Source organism: Panthera leo, chromosome B2, assembly GCF_018350215.1.
Source record: "Panthera leo isolate Ple1 chromosome B2, P.leo_Ple1_pat1.1, whole genome shotgun sequence".
Taxonomy (NCBI): domain Eukaryota; kingdom Metazoa; phylum Chordata; class Mammalia; order Carnivora; family Felidae; genus Panthera; species Panthera leo.
In genome coordinates, this window is record NC_056683.1 from 20,512,086 (window position 1) to 20,526,649 (window position 14,564).

Here is a 14,564-nt window from a genome sequence, read left to right on the forward strand (position 1 = left end):
ATGGTGTTTTAACCATAGATGTATTTAATCAAATTTTACATTTTTTTGAACTTTTTTTTTATTATAATAAGAGCTCATGATGAGCATGTGTTGTTTATAATAGCAAATGAAACAAAACAACAACAAGCAAGAAAATATTTTGTAACCTCCAAGTTTATTTCCTTAGGATCCTTCAGAATATTTTCTTAATTCTTAGGAATAGTTCTGAAAACAAGTGCTTGAACAATTTTAAGACTTTTAATGGAAATGCCGAGAGAATATTCTTTTTGCATTCAGGGTCTATATTTCCAGAACATAATGGACTTAATGATGATCTGATATTTTTCCATTATGTAAACAATCCGTTAATTTAGTACACAGAGTGAACTATGTTACTCTTCTTGAGTTGTCCATTAAGCAGCTGCAGCTTTGGAGTTGCCAGGAATTCACCCAACCGGCAAAACCTTAGGACACTTTATTGGGCTCATGGTACCTACTTATAGCACTGGAGGAGGTGATGCATGTCCTTCAGCTCAAAGAAATGAACTCAAATAAATTTGTATAAGTTTAAATGCCAAATGAAGGTTTTTATAGGTTAAAACATACCCTGCAACTTCTTTACCCTGTAGCCCACTTCTATCTCTGTAACATTCAGGCTCTAAGACATATGACTGAGGAATTACCAAGAAAGATTAGAAGCAGGAATAATTCTAGTCCAGCAATGTGGGGATACTTGAACTTGGAGGTCACATCTGAAGATCTTACACCCTTCTGGGCTTGGGCATCTTGAGACATAGCAGCATTCACCATCAGCCCTGGAAAAGTTTCCAGAAAGTTCTGGATGCTCTCAATATTGGCACCAAGGAGATTGCTTAAATCTTCTATATGTCCTTGCAAGTGTCCTGCAACTATTGATAAAATGAATACAAAGATCATATGTAATGTGCATGTCAAATAGTGAGGATATTCAGGAGTCAACTCTTAATATACCACTAACAAAAAAGGAGATTCTGTTTATTATTTAAGACCAATGAAAATGCCAGTTTTGGCTAAATATTGGAGAACTATAAAGATTCCTCTAGGGGGACAAAATAACAACAACAACAACAACAATAGTGGTCAAGGCAAATTTGACCTCAAACCTCTCCTTGACTCATAATATTTCCTGTTCCCTCATTGGTTTGGATTTTATTCTAAGACTTTCTTTCTGGAATCATTTGGTACTATATCTGTGACTTTGTTTTTTCCCTTAGAGAAAATGGTGTAATGTAATTGGAGACTTAAAAAATATTTTCTCACAAAAATACTAAGTGCATAAACTAAAAACAAAACCCTAACTCATTGTTTGAGTCTCCTCAACTCCAGCCATACCTGAGTAAGACCTATATATGGATTCTACAGAAAAGGAATTAACTGGTAATTAACTGGTAATAGTTCTTTCTTCTGTGCAGAATCCAACTGTAAAAGGTAGTTAAATATCACCTGCACACTGGGGGCCTTATCAGTACTTTGAAATATTTAATCATACTTCGTATGTTAGCTTAGAAGGTGGGGAAGTAGTTGCATATTTACCTTGGTCTGCTGTGGGCGCTAGTTGTGAGTTCTATTGTATCCCTCATTATATTACTTATAAGTCATTTATAATGGGCTGAGTTCATACTCTAGCTACAAATTACAGAGAAGCACTTAAAGTCACTCTGGAATAGCTTTTAAGGTAATAGCATTTTTTAAGGCTAAAGAAAGCTTCTTGTACCATCCATGGTACCTTCTATAAATGCCCTTTGATAAGTTTGTGGTTTTAAAAAATGAACTTTTTGCCTTGAGGTGGGAATAAAATCATGGATTTAGTTTAAAGTAGGACACTTTCCTGGTTTCTGTAGATTTAGCTAGGCCCAAGGGAATATAATTCCTGGAATCATATTTTAAGTCTCAATATTATACATCGAATTATAAATATTGATGTTGCTTTTTAAACAGGTTTTTCCATCAACAGCATGACTCTTAAAAAAGTGCCTACTCCCCCACTATGATTTTTATTGCTCAAATGTATCACATGTTGGAATACACCTTTAAATCTATAAGGAAAGCTAATGATGATAAAACAGACATAAATTTACTTTCACAAAAGAGCTCTATTCCATAAAGTGAGGTATGACTCAGCTGCTGTGAAACCTATCAACTTATAATGTAGATTAAGTGATTACATTTAGTGTTTAGCAATATCTTTGACTGTATTCAGTACTTTTAAATTTATTACTGCTGTTGTTTATGGCATATATGTGTGTGTGTGTGTGTATGTATAATTCTTAACATTGGAAATAATACTTTTTAAAGAAAACATGATTCTTCTATATTCCACAAGAGTGTTTGTAAGTCATGCATCCAACACTTACTATATGCCAAGTCCTTACAAAGAATTTTTGGTTAGAGATGATAGTAACTGTGAAAAGTCTTCTCTGTGCCCTTTTCAAGGGCAATTAAGCATCCAACTTTCAAATGGCACTGAGAGCCACTTGAGTTATTTAAGGATGCTTCTATTTTTAAAGTCTTTACTAACAGTCTTCGAGATACATGGAAATGCTTAATATAGGCTTCCCAAATTGTTGACGACACCCTCTTATTAGTTTGGCTGCCGGTGCATGCACGCCTGTGTGCCCATGCACGTGTTGTCTGTCTTTCCTTCAGCGCCTTCATTTTCCTGCAAATTCCCACTGAGTTGCTGGACTCTGAGAAATTCCATGCCTTTGATATACCCAGTGGTGTCAGAAACTACCTCTTTGTGACAGTTGTGCCTTATGTAAGGATTTTCCTTATCGGTTCTCTCCTTAAGAGATGCTGGTGTTTGACTCTGTTAAACTAGGACTTCCAGGAAATGTTTGGGTAATTGAAGGAAGATGGAACTTATAATGGAGTCGGGGTAACTGGCTTCCTGGAACACATGTCTTGTACACACACCTCTCCCCTGAGTACCCACACGTCTTGCTTGCAGCACATTCACATAGAAGCTGCTCGTCTTCCCATGCGATACCGCACAGGCATGAGAGATGGGTGGACATCCCGCCTACTGTTCTTCGCAAGGAAAAGGAAAAGCAGTAAACTAGAGGCAGTTTTTCCACCCTCAAGCAAAAGCTCTTTTCTCATTTCAAATGGAAGAAATGCCATCTTTGTCATTAATTCACAGATCTTTATTGAGGGAGGGTGCCAGAATGGGGTTAGGCCTTGGGGGAAACAAAATGGAAGAAAAACAACCTCTGACATCACTTGAGTTTCTAGTTTAGGGAAGGAGATACACAATCCACAGATAACCCTGGGGGGACACTCCCCAAAAGGGGTGAAGAGGTGGAATTAGAGAAAAAAAAAAGTGTCTGCTTGACTAGGGGGTCAGAGAATCAGGGAGTGTTTCTGGAGGGAGTCAACAACACCTGAGTCTCACCCAACAAGCTGGCCTTACAGAAAGGGAACTTGTAGACCCAGCATGCAGCCTGGGCAAAGAACTGGACAGGAAACTGAGAGCATGTCCACTCTCAGGGGATGAGAGCCCTCAGGGTCTTGGAGGGTGGGAGGCTAGGAATGGTAAGAAATGAACGAGGCAGAGGCTAGAGATCAGGGATTTGGAATTGATCCTGGTGTAGTGGGAAGCCTTCATCAGTTTTCACCAAGGCTGTGATGCAATACAGTTTGCACTGGAATTTAAAGGATTGCCCCTGGGCAAGACTAAATGGTGGGACATTGGTTAGGGGAGGCATGCGACCAGCAATAGAAGGCCACAGAGATGGAAAGGCCAAGCTGAGGTCGTGGGCCAGGGGGATCAATGGAAGAGCAAGCACACTGAGAGCTAGTGAGGAGGTTGGATGGGTGAACTCAGAGCTAACTGGGCAAGACTGGTTCACTGTGTTCTCTGCTTGTGCAGAACAGTGGTCCCCTCCGGCCCTCAGGGGGTCTGTTCTAAAACCCCAGCTAGTGCCCGAAACTGCAGATATTACCGAACCCTATACATACTATGTTTTTTTTTTTCTTGTACATACATACCTATGATCGAGTTTAATGTATCAATTAGGTAAGAGATTAACAGTGATAGTAATAGAATAGAACAATTACAACAATATAGTGTAATGAACGTTATGTGAATGTGGTCTCTCTCTCTCCCTCAAAATATCTTACTGTACCATACTCACCCTTCTTGTGATGATATGAGGTGATAAAATGCCTACATGAGGAGGGGAAGTGAGGAAATTAATGTCGACTTTGTGACGTAGTGTCAGGCTACTACTGACCGCCGACATATTGGAATGATCTGAGGATCATCTGCTTCAGGACAGAAAAAGAAAATATGGATGAAGGGGCACTGCTCTACTGGTGGCTCCCCCAAGTCAGAGAGCCCCCTCTCCCTCTCTCAGCACCATAGGTCAGGCCTCACCACTTTCCTTCTCTCTTGTCCCTTCTTTTTCTTCTCTTTCTCATCTCCCGGAGTACAGCCAAGTTATTCTCTCAGAGTGGCTTCCAATCTAGAAACTTCAGATTCCTGCTTACCTTCTCCCCCTCGCTCAACCCCCTTTCCCTCCCAGTCACCAAACTGTATTGATGCTACTGAGAATTTCCCAGTCTGGTTCCGTTCAAGCCACCACTGCTGCTACTGAGTCAGGCTTTTCTTTACTTCTTCATTCCTCCTTCTTCCTGCCATCTGCCATTGAAATCCTTGTCAGCACTGATTAGCATGAAGAACAATTAGAGGTGTGAGAAAATAAAACTCATCCCACCTAGCCAATTTTCAATTTTGCAGACATTTAAGCAAAGAATTAATGACATTTGGGGAGGTTTTTGTTTGTTTGGTTTTGGTTTTTTTGTAACAATTTTTTTTAATGTTTATATTAGAGAGAGAGTGTGAGCAGGGGGGAGGGGTGGAAGGAAGGGGGACAGAGGATCTGAAGTGGGCTCTGCGCTGACAGCAAAGAGACTGACTCAGGGCTCAAACTCACCAACCATGAGATCATGACCTGAACCCAAGTCAGACACTCAACCGACTGAGCGACCCAGGTGCCCCTTTTTTAAATAACAATTTAATCTGCCTTTTCAGTTCTACAAAAGTTTGATTGAATAAAGGAATCAGGACAATTTTTTTCTAAAACACAATGAATTATATAAATAGTAGGCCTTATTCTAAAAATTACTAACGAAGAAACTACTGTCCCTTCCTGTCTCCTTTTCACCAAGAAAAGCTAACCTATTTCAATGAGGAACAAAACATTTTTAAAAATGCACCCCTCTTGTATAGGAAAGTGATGAAACATTCTGGAAACAAAAAAGGGGGGGGGGAGTTGCAAGGGATTACTCTTGATTATGGCAAATAGCTAATTCAAATATTCTACATCATTTTATTTATTCTAAAATATAATGATTAAAGTGAGAAACAATCCCCTAAGCACAATGTGGCTGACAGTACTCTTCCATTGTTTTTGTGTAGATAGGACAAGGTCCTTAGGCATTCTTGCCAAATAGTGTCCTGTTCAGAGCAGTCACTAATACCAGATCTTGTTAATAAGCACTAACCTCTTTTTAATAGACTGCGTTTGATGCCAGATTAGTAAAATAAACTCTCATCTCTCATGATGACACTTTGTTCCTGAGAACTTTCTCTACTTACCTTGAGGACATTATGTTTGGAGATTTTTATGCTTCAGAATACATCTAAAAGACTTCTGCCTTGAATGGAAAAGGCTTTCTATATTGCTGAGACACATGTGTTTCTGGGATGGGAAGGCACCAACTAAGCTATAGAAGCCATTCATAAGCGAAGAATAAGAATGCCTATTCCTTCTTCTTAGAGTTCAGTTTAAACACAAACAGAAAAAAAGGAAGTCCTGACACAAATATGATTATGAAAATGGTGATTTTAGAAGACCAAAATTGGTGAATTGCCCACATTCGTAAGAATATAGCAGCAATTTAAAAAAAAAAATGAAGGAGCTGCTATAGGTATAGGATACGATATTATTGAAATCTGACAAATTTCCATCAGTGAAGTGCTTGAGAACTTCCATGACTATGTGAAGCTCCCAGGGTAACCTGGTCCAGAATTTGGGGGAATGGGAATGGGGTTCTTAGCAACCTGGGAGATGGCCTACTTTGATCCAAGGAGACCCCTCTTTTAGATGAAAGCATGTCTCTGCACAATGACCCCTGGCCCTAGACATGGTATCAGGAATCCACAGGAGAGTAGAATCTGTGCTGTGATGGCAGGAGACACAAAGCACCTGACAAGTGAGAAGTTTGGGTTCTAGCACCATCGCTTCCACTCGTTGGCTCTCTATCACATACAGCAAATATCTGAATGTCTTTCACTCTGACTTTTCTCATCTCTCCACATGGGGACAATAAGTGTTCCTTATGTATCACTGAAGATTTGACAAGGAAGGGTCAAGGGAAAAGATGGAAATGAGGGCACCTTGCAACAGGACTCTATAAAGATGAGGTCTTGTAGTATGCTTCGGTGTGTGCCTGAGGAGCTCCCCGAAGGCCAGGGAGTCTGTGAAAGGAAAACCAGATGGGAAGGTGAGTCACTTCCGGCTTTAGCTTTATCTCTATTATTGGCATTTTACGTAGTGAACATGTATTAGTAGATTACTTGTAAAATTTTAAAATCTGAGAGAGTACAGAAATAGGACTATGGCATTTTATAAAAGAAATATATTATCTGCTTTAGAAATTTAATGTAAAAGAAGTAATTCATTTGTTTTTCTCTTTGAAGATAGGTACGTGGTCCTCCATCATTCTGAAATCCCAAAACCTTTTTTTTTTTAATTTTTTTTAACATTTATTTATTTTTGAGACAGAGAGAGACAGAGCATGAATGGGGGAGGGTCAGAGAGAGGGAGACACAGAATCCGAAACAGGCTCCAGGCTCTGAGCTGTCAGCACAGAGCCCGACGCGGGGCTCGAACTCACGGACCCCGAGATCGTGACCTGAGCCGAAGTCGGCCGCTCAACCGACTGAGCCACCCAGGCGCCCCCCAAAACCTTTAAAAACAGAGTTTTAACAGAAGTTTTCAGCAAACTTATTAGATGATAAAAACATAACCTTAACTAAGGTTAGTCCTTATTCATTTTCTTTTTTTACGTTTATTTATTGGGGGGGGGGGGGGATGTGCATGTTCATGGGGGAGGAGCAAGAAGAGAGGGAGAGAGAATCCCAAGCAGGCTTCATGCTGGCAGTGCAGAGCCTTGATGTGAGGCTCGATCTCACAAACTATGGGATTATGACCTGAGCCAAAATAAAAAGTCAGACACTTATCTGACTGAGCCACCCAGGCATCCCTTTTTCTTATATTTTTGGTAAATGGCATACTGAGAGCATGCTACATCACACATAATACATGAGCTGTTTTCACTTGTGAAAATGCAAAAAATTCTGGTATATTCTGACCCTGAAATTTTCATATAAGGAACGGTGTACCTGAATACGTGTATTAAATTCATGAATAAAGCAAATACTCTAGTAGCTCTCTTTCTGGAGATTTAGTCAGGATAAATCCAGGGGCTTCAGGTCTGGTAACTTTCCTGAGAGCATAATTCAGTACAACAAACATTTACTGAGTTGGTACTTGGAGGGGAAAATCAAGATTAACAGGTGATTGTTGTATAATGCAAGGAATTTGCATTATAGTGGGGAATGCACTTCCACTTAAATTTAATATAAATTGCATTGGAGTCAATGTTGTAAGAGGACTATAATCAGAAGGGAAAGATGGGTGAGAGCCCAGAACTCCTGGGGGTGGTGGAAGGGTCTAGACTGAGGGACAGTGAGAGAGAAGACCGGTTAACACTTTGATAACTTAATTCCTTTTTTCTTTAGGAGTAACCATTTGTGTTGTTGGCTTTCTTTCTGCAAGATCTAAGAGGCCCGGTGGAATCAATATTCCCAAAACGCTTCCCAGGGTTATGAGACCTGCTGAAAGTGTAAGCACTGGGAAATGCTGACCCAGTCATTCAAAATTATGGTGAGCAAGAGTCAAGAGTCTTCCCAACCAGAGGTGTCGCTGTTGCAAAGGGGCCCTCTCACCCAGGTTTCAGGAATTACAGTTGTCCCTGAAAAGGTAACTGCTAAAGCATTACGTTGATATCAAAACACATGGGTTGTAAAGCCACCAAAATGATAGTAGATGGTGAAGAAAGAAACTGACGATTAAAACATGATGAAAACCAGTTTTTCCACTAAATCTTAAACATGGCAGACCAAGCCCTGAGAGTGAGCAAATGGGAGACTTAGGGATTTTTTCCCCCGAAGCCTCATTTGTGGCAAGGGTGTCTTATGACTTTGGTGCCATTTGTTCCTTTGAAATTGCTTCCTTTTCTTTGTTTCCATTTTTTTTTAAGTTTATTTATTTATTTTGAGAGAGAGAAAGCACGAGCTGGGGGGCAGGGAGGAGCAGAGGGAGGGAGAATCCCAATCAGGCTCCTCAGGGTCAGCGCAGATCCCGATGTGGGGGCCTGACCTCACGAAACATCATGGCCTGAGCTGAAATCAAGAGTTGGCCACTCAACCGGCCGAGCCACCCAGGTGCCCCTCTTGATTTCCATTTTTATGATTAGCAGCCTACATAGTTCCATAACGTGGATATACCATATCCAGAAGGACAGTGCCAGGAATTCTGCAGGTGGAAGCAATCCCAGGAAATGTAAAGAAGGCGTGGTGTCCTTTAATGGAAGAGAATGTGAGCGTAGGTACCTACGTGTCCAGCATTCCACCCAACACAGGAGAGCAGCTGCAGAATCGGCAAGTGGGAAGCGCCGTCTTCGGGACCTGTGACAACTTCTGTGTACACTTGGCAGATACCAGCTCTGGCAGCCTAACTGGAAAGCCCAGACTAGCGTTATAGCCGAGAAAACTGCCCCAGGACTAACAGCAGGACAGAACCTACACCCGCCAAAACCTCAGCATCTCGGAGCCCCATGTGGCGAGAGTTCTATGGAAAAGGACTCGACACTCTCAAAATTCCACTCAGAGGGAGCTGTTGGTCGTGGCTCTGGGGACGCTAATGGCTGTTGTCATGGTCATCATTTTACTGTCGTGGCAGGTGCCAAACCAAAACAGAAAATGGAGAAGAAAACGTCTATGAAAACCTTTGAAACACACAAAACTTGTTGACTTAGTTGGAGTTGTATTCCTTCTAGCCGTATGCCTTCTTCTGGGCTGTCAAACTCGTAAGATTTGTGGGTGGCAGGATGATGTCATCTGTATTCAACAGCTTGTAGTAATTTCCACTCCCAGCCCTGCTCAAAGGTTGAGATTATTGCGGTAAATGGGATCTGAGCTTACAGATGAAAGCCTCACTTTTCTTTTCCATTGAGATCACAATACTGTCCCCTCTAGCAGGATGACAATTGTGCTGTCACCCACATTACATCATACTATCTCCCTCGAAATGGCCTCATCTAAGTGTGTGAGTGCAGCTGTGAAAACAAAACATATTTTACCGTGAGCTTTGTAAATCCTCAAGGCACATATTAATGAGTTTGCCGTTTAAAAGTAATATAAAAAAATGTAACATAAGAGGTGTGGCCGCTGTAAGTGAGTCAGGAGCAGGATTCAGGAGGTCAGAAGGCTGTGAGAGATCAGGGCTGGGTACAGTGGCTGGGCCTGGCTGCTGGGCTCTTCTCGTGGTCCTACCTGGTGCATGGAGGTGGCGTTCCACTGCTCCTGGGTAGCCCAGGGAGAAAACTCCTTCCTGCCATGCCAAGCCATGCGTAGACCACAGGATGGGGGGCCGCTTATATAACCAAGTTGTCACCAGGTGATGATATCAAAGGGTGATCAAGTGATTGTATCATCTTCTGAACACAACACTGACCATACTGCTTTTGAGATCGGAAAGGCTGAGGACCTGCTCCAACTTCGGGTCCCAAATTTGGAGAAGCATCAACAAACAAATAGAACAAATGTACCAGAATCAGATATCGTCACCCGGCATGGCAAAGCAAAAGAAAGTTCCTGATGTTGGGAATTAGCTTCAGCTGACAAGATGTGATGTTGATAGACAAAACTAAACGTGGATCAAGAGATCAACCAAAGGAACGCTTGCCTCCTTGATTCCACAACTGGCAAAAGCCATCAAACTCACAGAAATGCGTACTTCATGGTTACCCCAATGATGTCACCCATGCTTTCTGTGCAAAGCACCCCTTCCAAGAAGCTGGGGACATACCTGCCCAGTCACAAATGGGGTGGGGTGTGAGGTGTGCGAGGCTGCATGGTGTCATGCTTCCCAGAGGGCTAGCTCTGTGGCTGGAGCTCTCCTAGAAACTTTGCTCGGTCTCTTGCTCTTTGGTCTAGTTTTTTGCTGTGTTAAAATGTGCAGAGAGAAAATAAGAAAAGGAAGGCCACCATAATGTCAGACAAGGGGCGCCTCTTTCAAAGAGCTGTGTATAGACAATCAGAAACTGTCTGGTCAGCTGTCACCTGTTCCCAGGATGCATCTCTATCCAAAATGGAAGGATATGCTGAGGCTCATTCTCATCAAGGGAAGGGAAGACTTGCATGGTGTTTCACTTTGCTGGGGCTATGTAACAAAGCGCCACAGACTGTGTGGCTTAAACAACAGAAATTTATCCTCTGACTGTTCTGGAATCTAGAAATCCAAGATCAAGGTGTCAGCAGGATTAGTTTCTTCTGAGGCTCCCCCTCCCCCCCCCCTTGGCTTGTAGATGGCTGGGTCCTCACGTGGTCTTTCCTCTGTGCGTGTCTGGGTCTTAATCTCCTCTTCTTTTAAGGACACCCATCCTATTAGATTAGGGTCCACCCCATATGACCTCATTTAACTAATTGCCTCAGTAAAGTTCTCATTAACTTAAATACAGTCACATTTTGAGGTCCTGGGGGTTAGGACTTGAACATAGGAGTTTGGGGAACACACAATTCAGCCCATACACAACAGAGACCTCGCACCTCGGAGTCCCTGTCTTCCACCAGCTAAACTCAGGCACATTTACTGGCCTGACTAGACAGGATCGCAGTGGTAAAATTAGGGAGGACCACTCAAGAGCCTCGGAGATCAGACCGTTTGGACTTGGCCTTTTGCATTTTAAAACAGCTCTTAATGTGTTCTACGAGGGACAAAGTTTAAAGCCACTGTGGAAATTTTTTTTTTCCTAGGGAAAGAGTGGATTTCTTCCTTCACTGCTTCCAAAAGAAGTTTCCAGGGTGTAGGGCATTTCTTAAAATCCATATGAGGTCCTCATTATTGTGTCTGTTTTGCAGACAAAACACTTTGCCAGGAAGTCTTTGGCAGAGGCAGCCCTGTAAGTCAGAAGTTCCAGACTCCTCAAGCCTCAGTGACACAGATGTAAGCGGTTACCAGTGCGGACCCGTGCTGCCTGACTGCACGTAGCGACATGATGCACCTAAGGGCCTGGGCTTCTTCCTGTGATAGAAAAGGGAGGCTACCTCCACGTGTGTAGGGACTTGGCTGGAACAACAGGAGTAGGACCACTATGTTTTGAAAAATGCAAAGAGATTTTTTTAATGGAGCAGAAAAGCTAGTTACATCACTGGGGTTTGCCCATCATTAAATTCATTTGGTTTATTTTATATTATGTCTGACCTGCATGTGTGAGGCTGTAAATTCTTCTATGTTTGGTAAAACACTGAGCAAGAAGGCACAACTGACTAAATACTAGATATTCAAGACCTATCTTTTCTTTTCTTTTTTTTTAGAGAGAGAGAGAATGTATGGGGGGGACGGGCAGAGGGAGAAAGTCTGGTTTTTTTTTTAATGTTTATTTATTTTTGAGACAGAGAGTGGCAGAGAGAAGGGGCAAAGAGAGAGAGAGTGACAGAGAAACCAAAGTGGGCTCAGCACTGACAGCAGAGAGCCCAATGTGGGTCTTGAACTCATGAACTATGAGATCACATGGCATGAGCCAAAGTCAGACACTTAACTGGGTGAGCCACCCGCCCTGAGAGAGAGAGAGAGAGAGAGGGAGGGAGAGTCTTAAGCAGACTCCACACTCAGCATGGGGCCCAGTGCAGGACTCGACCCCATGGCCCTGAGATCATGACCTGAGCTGAAATCAAGAGCCAGACGCTCAACTGACTGAACCATCCAGACACCCCTCAAGACCTCATTTTTAATGTTGGTCAAAAGGTACACACGTTCACAATTCTCCCATTATTTCTAAGTATGATGACTGAAGACCTGATTTTGTTGCTTTAATGCAATCAATTGTTAAAGTGTTTTAAACTATGGTTTTCTTTACATGGGTTTTTGGTTTTGTTTTGTTTTGGTTTTTTTTAAAGAGGGAAAAATAGAAGGTAATGACATATACGGAAAAAAACGGATTTGGATCAAAACTCCTTTAAAATTTTTTTTTTAACATTTATTCATTTTTCAGAGTGAGAGAGACAGAGCATGAGTTGGGGAGGGGCAGAGAGAGAGGGAGACACAGAATCCAAAGCAGGCTCCAGGCTCTGAGCCGTCAGCACAGAGCCTGACTCAGGGCTGGAGCTCACAAACTACGAGTTCATGACCTGAGCCGAAGTCGGACGCTTAACTGACTGAGCCACCCAGGCGCCCCTGGACTAAAACTCCTTAAAGAGAAATTTTTATTTCTATGGAAACACAATTTTAAACACAATTTAAAAAGACAAGTAGGTGAAAATATATGGTGTAAGTTTTTTGGAAAACATTTCTCAAAGTTTCCATAAGGGTCTCTGTTTATAAACAACTGTAAAATTAATTTTGTTGCCTTAGGGGCCAGAAATTTAGATTCAAACAAGGGACATCTGGAGATGCTTAGTAAGTGAAATAGATATTCTGAATGAGGCATCGTTCTGTGGAAGTTAAGAGGAATACACTGATGCTTTAAAAAAAAATTTTTATGTTTATTTATTTTTGAAGGAGAGAGAAAGAGAGAGAGTATGAGTGGAGGAGGGGGAGAGAGAGAGGGAGACACAGAATGTAAAGCAGGCTCCAGGCTTCGAGCGGTCACCACAGAGCCCAATGTGGGGCTGGAACTCACAAACCACGAGATCATGACCTGAGCCAAAGTTGGACACTTAACCGGCTGAGCCACCCAGGTGCCCCAGTACACTGATGCTTTTTTAGATGCTTAAATATACCAGCACTAAGTTTTGGGTTTTTTTGTTTTTTTTTTTTTACAGATGAATGCTAATTCACCCTGAGTTGATGTACATAAAATTAGTGTTACATTTCTATATTAGCTGTTTATAAAATAAAATATGATAGGGTCTGAGGAGTCTTCCATTGGAAAGTGAAGGCAGTAGCTCTCACTAGAACTTCTCAACTCAAAGCAAACAAACTCATGAATAGGCTCCCTTTAATCATGAAGGCAGTGTCTAACTTACAGTCTATTTAATCTACAATGCAGAAAGGGAATGCAAGTTCTAATTTTTCAAGTTTAGAATGTGCAATTTTGGAAAGGCCGTGTTGTTTAAAAGCAAAGGAAGAGGAAGAAAATCCTGCTGTAATCACTGTGCCTAAGATAATTATGCTCTCATTAAAAAAAAAAAAAAATGTTCTGAGACTGCTATAGACTGAATGAATATTCATATCCAACCCCCCACCCCCACCCCAGGTTTCATTTGTTGAAATCCTAACCCCACAATGTGATGGTGTTGGGAGGTGGGGACCTTTGGGAGGTGATGAGGTCATGGTGGAGCCCTTGTGAATCGCATCAGTGCCCTCATAAAAGAGACCCCAGAGAGCACCCTCGCCCATTCTGCCACGTGAGGACACAGAGGGAGGATGGCCGCCTCCCAACCCGGAAGTGGGGTCTCCTCACCAGGCTTTGAATATGCCTCCCCTTGACCTTGGACTTCCCAGCCTCCAGAACTGTGAGAAATAAACATCTGTTGGTTATAAGCCTCCCAGTGTGTGGTTTTCTGTCAGAGCAGCAGACTAAGATGGGCACTTTTGGGTGAGGAGGCTTGGCTTTTGGACACATTTTATTTCTGAACACTCTTCACCCACCAATTCCTAAATAAATAGCCGAAGAAATATAAAACTGGGAAAAGCATCCGCTTACACAGAAAGCTAAGGAAACAAATCATCAAAATGGCAGAAGTAAACTTGTCTCCAAATGCCTGGCATAGCTCCTGGGAAGTAAGAGGGTAAAGTCCTGGCCCCCATGGAGTCTCTGGGCTGGGAGGGCTGAGTGCTGGAGAAAGGGGTGGGCTGTGAGACTAATCTGGAAAGCGCCGGGGGGAAGTCTGGCTGGGTGTGCGCACTGCTGGGATCCCCTGCCAACAGTGGCCTTGCAGGATGCAGAGATCCAGGCTGCTGTGATTAGGGAAGAACTGTGGCTCGAGGCTCAGGAGAGGATGTCTCCCGAAGCGTAAAGGTGATTGTAATTGTGGCAAGCGGCCCGGTGAACCTGGGACCCTTTCCCCAAACAAGAGGCTGCTGGGAGCGTTAGGAGCCGCAGCCCAGGATGGTGGCAGGTCTTTGTGGACACAGTGACAGCTGTAGAGAGAGATGGGGCTCAAGAGGCAGGTATTCAGATGCCAGAGAGGAGGCTTCGCTGGAACCCTGGTGCCCAGCAGAGTGGCTTCCCAGTAGATAGAGGAGAAATTA

General features: G+C 42.6%; 1 long non-coding RNA gene across 1 annotated transcript; it reads left to right on the forward strand.

The window, feature by feature from the left end:
- The first annotated feature begins 6,957 nt into the window (after window positions 1–6,957).
- Window positions 6,958–11,560, forward strand: LOC122218958. Its single transcript, XR_006202196.1, has 3 exons — window positions 6,958–7,064; window positions 7,829–8,069; window positions 11,231–11,560. It is a non-coding gene; the product is annotated as an uncharacterized LOC122218958 (long non-coding RNA).
- The last annotated feature ends 3,004 nt before the right edge of the window (window positions 11,561–14,564 follow it).